The following is a 5,175-nucleotide window of genomic DNA, read 5'->3' as shown; positions in this document are numbered from 1 at the left end:
TATTTGGATGGCAGCATCAGTTTCTTACTAGCTGTTCCCAAGTGATCCCAGGCTGCTCTGTCCTTGCAGCCCATGAACTTGGCCTTTCAGGGCAGGGCTTTCTGCTGGCAAGAGGAGAACGGGCAGTAGAGAGAGAAAAACGTGCCTGGGGCTCCGGAGCTTGGAAGAGCAGCTGCTTTGGGAGCCAGGGGCTGCATGCAGATGTATTTTCCAGGTGAATGCCCGTCCAAGGATGTAGCAAGGCTTCCAAAGCTTTAATGAGATGCCTTGAGTCAGACTTGCCAGTGTAAGGATGGCTGTTCAGGTGGGGAAGGTTATGGAGCTGCAGCTTCCAAATTCCTTCACTGGTGCTTTTGCATTTTGGTGCAAGTCCTGTTTCTGCAAATGAACTTTGATGGGGTTTGAGAATCGTCCATGTGATTCCCAAATCCCATGGAAGTGCAGCAGCCTTACCAATGGCTGCTGAGAAGGGGAGATGGTCACCTCCTCCTCTTTTTTGCTGCTCCAAGGGGCCTTGGGCAGTACTGTTGGGTGAACTTTTAAACACAAAGCTGAAAGTTTTCAAGCAACCACACAGTGATTGTAGCATACACCTTATTTTCTGACTTACCAGCTAGATCCAAACCCCAAAGTGGGATCAGATCTCCCACCAGTGAGGAAGTAACCTCAATGACCGAGTGTGCCTTTCAAATTATACGTTCCACGTAGAAAGAGGAGGTTGGAAAGAAATTTCAGAAATATTTTGCATATTTTCCCACAGTTAAAGACAAAGAAACAAAGGTATTAACCAGGATCCTTCAGGGAAAGGAGCCAAATTTTCTGTCTCTGCATTTAGATTTCCTGGGCCACCGTGGTCCCTGTTGAACCAGGCTCAGTTGCCCCCCAAAGCTGCAGGTTGTGAAGTCTGAGAGAGCTGAACTTTGGTCTGAGGATATTTTGACAACACCAATGTGCAAAGAGCCACCATTTAACAGGGGCCATCTTTGCCTGGGGGTATTCCATGTACCTCCCTCTTTTTCCCTGTCAAGCATTTCCTTGGAAGTCATAGAGGTTTGGGTTGGAAGGGACATTAAAAATCAACTCAGGGCATTTGGTAAGGGTCATGATTTCTTCTGTTTATTAATCCATAGGGTTTCTCAAGGGAAATCCAGAAATCAGGAGCAAACTCCCAGAAGGACCTATTGAAATGAATCCTGATCTTGGTAATCAGGGATCTTGAGATCTAATGAATCAATCAGACGAAAGATGTGACTCCCAAAGACTCATGGAAAATGCTTTGGAGAAGACAGTGAATTATCTGCTTGCGTCAGCTACGTAAAGAGCTGAATCAGGTCAAAGAATCAGTCATCATTAAAAATATCATCATCATTTTTGGTAGGGACTAGAATAAAAATATACAGAGAGGAAAAGAATTAAAATACATTTCTGGAAAACTGTGTGTTAGCAGCAGCTTGACAGCCAGTGGGAGAAAATGGTACAGATTAGAGGCAGAAATCTGGGAAGTGAGGCAGAGGGAAATTAGTAAGAATACACAGAAAAACAGTAGGAACCCGACACATTTTTTCCCAGCTTCTGGGTTGGAGCAGCAGCTGATTTCCAAAATGCAGGAGTGAACAGGGAAGTGCAATAATCTGACACAGATGTCCCAGCAGTGAGTGAATCCTTGGTTTTGACAGCAGTTCTCTGGAATTCAGGAAATTATTGTGGTTAGATGCTAATGCTTTCTCCTGCTTTGCTTTGCTTCCAGGATGAGGGAAAATAAAACACGAAAAATGAACACAGATGTTAAGGAAAGCTGAGAGCTTGGTCATGGAGTTTGTTTTTCCCTCCTGATGTTTGAAGCCGTGTTTGCTGGGGAAAGTGTGAGGAGCAAATGTTTGCCTTAAGTTCTATTTGTTTATGGAGAATATTACAGCCAGTTCCTAGAGCCAACACAGACCAGAATTCAGCTTCTCACCATCCAGGGATGCTTCCTCATTCCAGATAATTCCATGTATTAGGGTTACATTAGAAGAGTGCTGAGGGGTCAGGAGAGAGGGTGAACGTGAGCAAAATTAGCATGAATTATTAGCTTGCTGAATCCTAGGAAAATAACTTGTTTAGGAGAGCTCTAACACCAAGTTGTGTATTTTCAGCACAACAATATATGAAAATCTCTTTGTAGAACAGTGGCCCACCTCTGATCACTTCTTATTTTATGAAACAGTTGGGTGCAGCACTGCACTAGTGAGAAATTCTGGATTTTCCTGCACAGTGGACACATTTTGACAGTGATGGCTGTGGCACAGCTGCCAAATTATGATTATCTAAGGTTGGATATTCTTTTGGCTGCAGATTGGCTGTTAAAGCAAAATTCAGTCAAAATTGCCAAGAAATGCATTAAAGGAGAGCAAAAGGGCTGGTGAGGATACCAAAGACAGAGATAAATAACGGGACAAGTTGTGGATGATCCATCCTTGGAAGCGTTCTAGGCCAGGCTGGGCTTTGGAGCAACCTGGACTAGTGGAAGGTTTCCCTGCCCGTGGCAGGGTGTGGAATGAGGTGGTCTTTAAAGATCCTTCCCAACCAAACTTTTCTATGATTCTGTGATTCTGTGATATCAACTCTGCCTCCAGCTGCAGGAAGAGAATGCGCCTGGATGCTCTGGTGAGAGTTTAGGTGGCAAATGCTCAGCAGAGGATACAGGTGTGTGACCACCTACCTGCTCTGCTCCTAGGTTCTTTCTTAGGCTGTTGCCACTGCCAGAGAAAATTCCCCAGACTTTTTTGTCATCCCAGCAAGGCCACTCTTCATGCTCATACTGGGGAAAGAGGAGGAGTGAGGCCGTTGCATGTGATGATTCACTAATCTCATTGCCCAGAATTTCCCATGAAAATGGAATAATGAAATTGTTGGATGAAAACCAGAGATACCACAACCTGCTACAGGCCAAGCAGCAGGACTCAGATAACATGTGGAGCAGACTTCTGGTCTCCTGAGTTTCCACCAGGCTTCAGAGAATCTTAAAGGCTGGAAAAAGTCTCCAACCTTTGAGCAAACACCACCTTGCCAACCAGACCACTGGGTGCCACTGCTCATTTCTCAAACACTTCCATGGATGCTGAAAGCAGCCACCCCCTCCCTGGGCAGCCTGTTCTACCCTCTCTGGGAAGAAATTCTTCCTGAATTTATGTTCTTTTTATGGTATTGATGCAATGAAGCTTAAAAACATACGGAACTGACAAAAAAAGGGACCTGATGGCAAAATTTAGTGTAAAAAATCCTTTCATGTTCATAGTTCAGGTAAGTGTTTTTGAATAGTTCCATGGGCATTGGCTAATTCTTTAAAAGCAATGAGCTGGATTAATGAAGGAGAACCTAATTTGGATTTTTTTTTTACAGCAGCCTGAAAAGCTGAAGCTGAATGTGGTGAGAACGGTGTGATACGTCCAGCTGGAGCAATGCCTTCAGGTGTGTCAGTTTAGGGACTGGAGGAATTATCTCCTGTCACACAAGACATCTAAAAATGCCACAAACTCTCCTCTCTGTAATAGGTAATTCCATAAATATCTTGGATTTCTATGCACCAGCCTAGAGATCAATAGGGTAAAACAACAAACACCACGAAAGTTAGCAGTGGAAAAGCAAACACAGACCATTGTGGCACTCCATAAATCAGGAAATTCTGAATTGAAAGCAATGGTAGACTGAGGGAATGGGCTGGAGGATGTGTCATGTTTTCATGCCATGTTCTGGCTCTCCCTGACTCTGTATAAGACAGAAATTTTTAAAGTCAGCTCCAGGAACATCACCAATGGAGAGCCCTTTTCAACAACATGCACGTATTTGATGCCTCCCGGCCACGTGGTGGCACGTGGAAGGAAGGGGTTGTAAAGAATTTCAGAAATATTTTGCATATTTTCCCACAGTTAAAGACAAAGAAAAAAAGGAATTAACCAAGATCCTTCAGGGAAAGGAGCCAAATTTTCTGTCTCTACGTTTAGATTTCCTGGGCCACCATGGTCTCTGTTGAGCCTCAGTTGCCCAAGGCTGCAGGTTGTGAAGTCTGAGAGAGCTGAACTTTGGTCTGAGGATATTGTCACCTCAGCAGGGCCCTGTTAGGACTGATGTGTGTCACTAACTTGTGCTGCCCCTTCCATGCCCTGATCTACCCCAAACAATAGTCTAGGACAAGAGTGATGGGCTCAGTGGGTGCCAGGACTGGCAGGAAGGGAGGTGGCCCTGCCATGGTCCTGGTCCCACTCCTGACCCCATGCAGGCTCAGTGGGTGCTCAGCTCTATAAGCCAGGCTGCAGGAGGGGAGGGGAATCTGGGACGTCTTCTGGGAAGCAGACTGACAGATCTGTCCCAAGACTAAGACAAAGGCTCTAAAGCTCTTAACTGAAGTCTGCCTTCGTCCTCTTTGCTTTTCTGGCCCTAAGCATTGTATTTTCCCATAATGACTCGTTCAGGATCACCAGACTGGTTAATGACCTGGAATAATTTCATAAGAGATGAACCCGGACTGGGATTCAGCCAAGACACATAAACGGTTCAATTACCTGATTAGGGGATGAGCTTAAGCCAATTTGCAAGCAAAAACAAGGTCTGTGGGATTTAAGTCAGTTCTTATCGTGGTCATCATCTCAGGACAAGAAATGCAAGAGAGATGAATCTGCCTGTGGTTGGCAAAGATTAGAAAATGTGTTGCTTCCTCCTCATATGACATGCTTAATTCCTAAGTATCTGCTGGACAGCTTGGATGGATTCTTGCACTGCTGACTTTCCCAAAGTCAGCAAAACAAGGTTATATCCTTCCAAACAATGTGCTCAAAGCAGCCTGCTCCTGTTAGGAAAAATGACACCGCTGAGGGATTTGCCTAATTGGAGCTTCTCTCCAGAAACTGGGTTGGCTCCTCAGTGGCAGATCCCAGTGATGGTCATGGAATTGAGACGTGTAGCCAAAGCAGGACATGCCAGGGTATGATACAAACTCAGATTACTGGGATGTTCATCCAAATGTTCATCCAAGCTGGCTTATTAATTTTGTACATTTGTATTGTATTCTTGCCTCTAAGTCTTGGCAATCGCCATGAATCATTATGGACACCCCACTCAAAGAATATGATTTTAACTAGATGCATTCAAATCAAGAAGAAAGGAACATGGTTCACCTGAAACACTCAGAAAACTGCA

Source organism: Vidua macroura, chromosome 4 (genome assembly GCF_024509145.1).
Source record: "Vidua macroura isolate BioBank_ID:100142 chromosome 4, ASM2450914v1, whole genome shotgun sequence".
Classification (NCBI taxonomy): Eukaryota; Metazoa; Chordata; class Aves; order Passeriformes; family Viduidae; genus Vidua; species Vidua macroura.
This window is presented reverse-complemented; position numbering follows the sequence as displayed.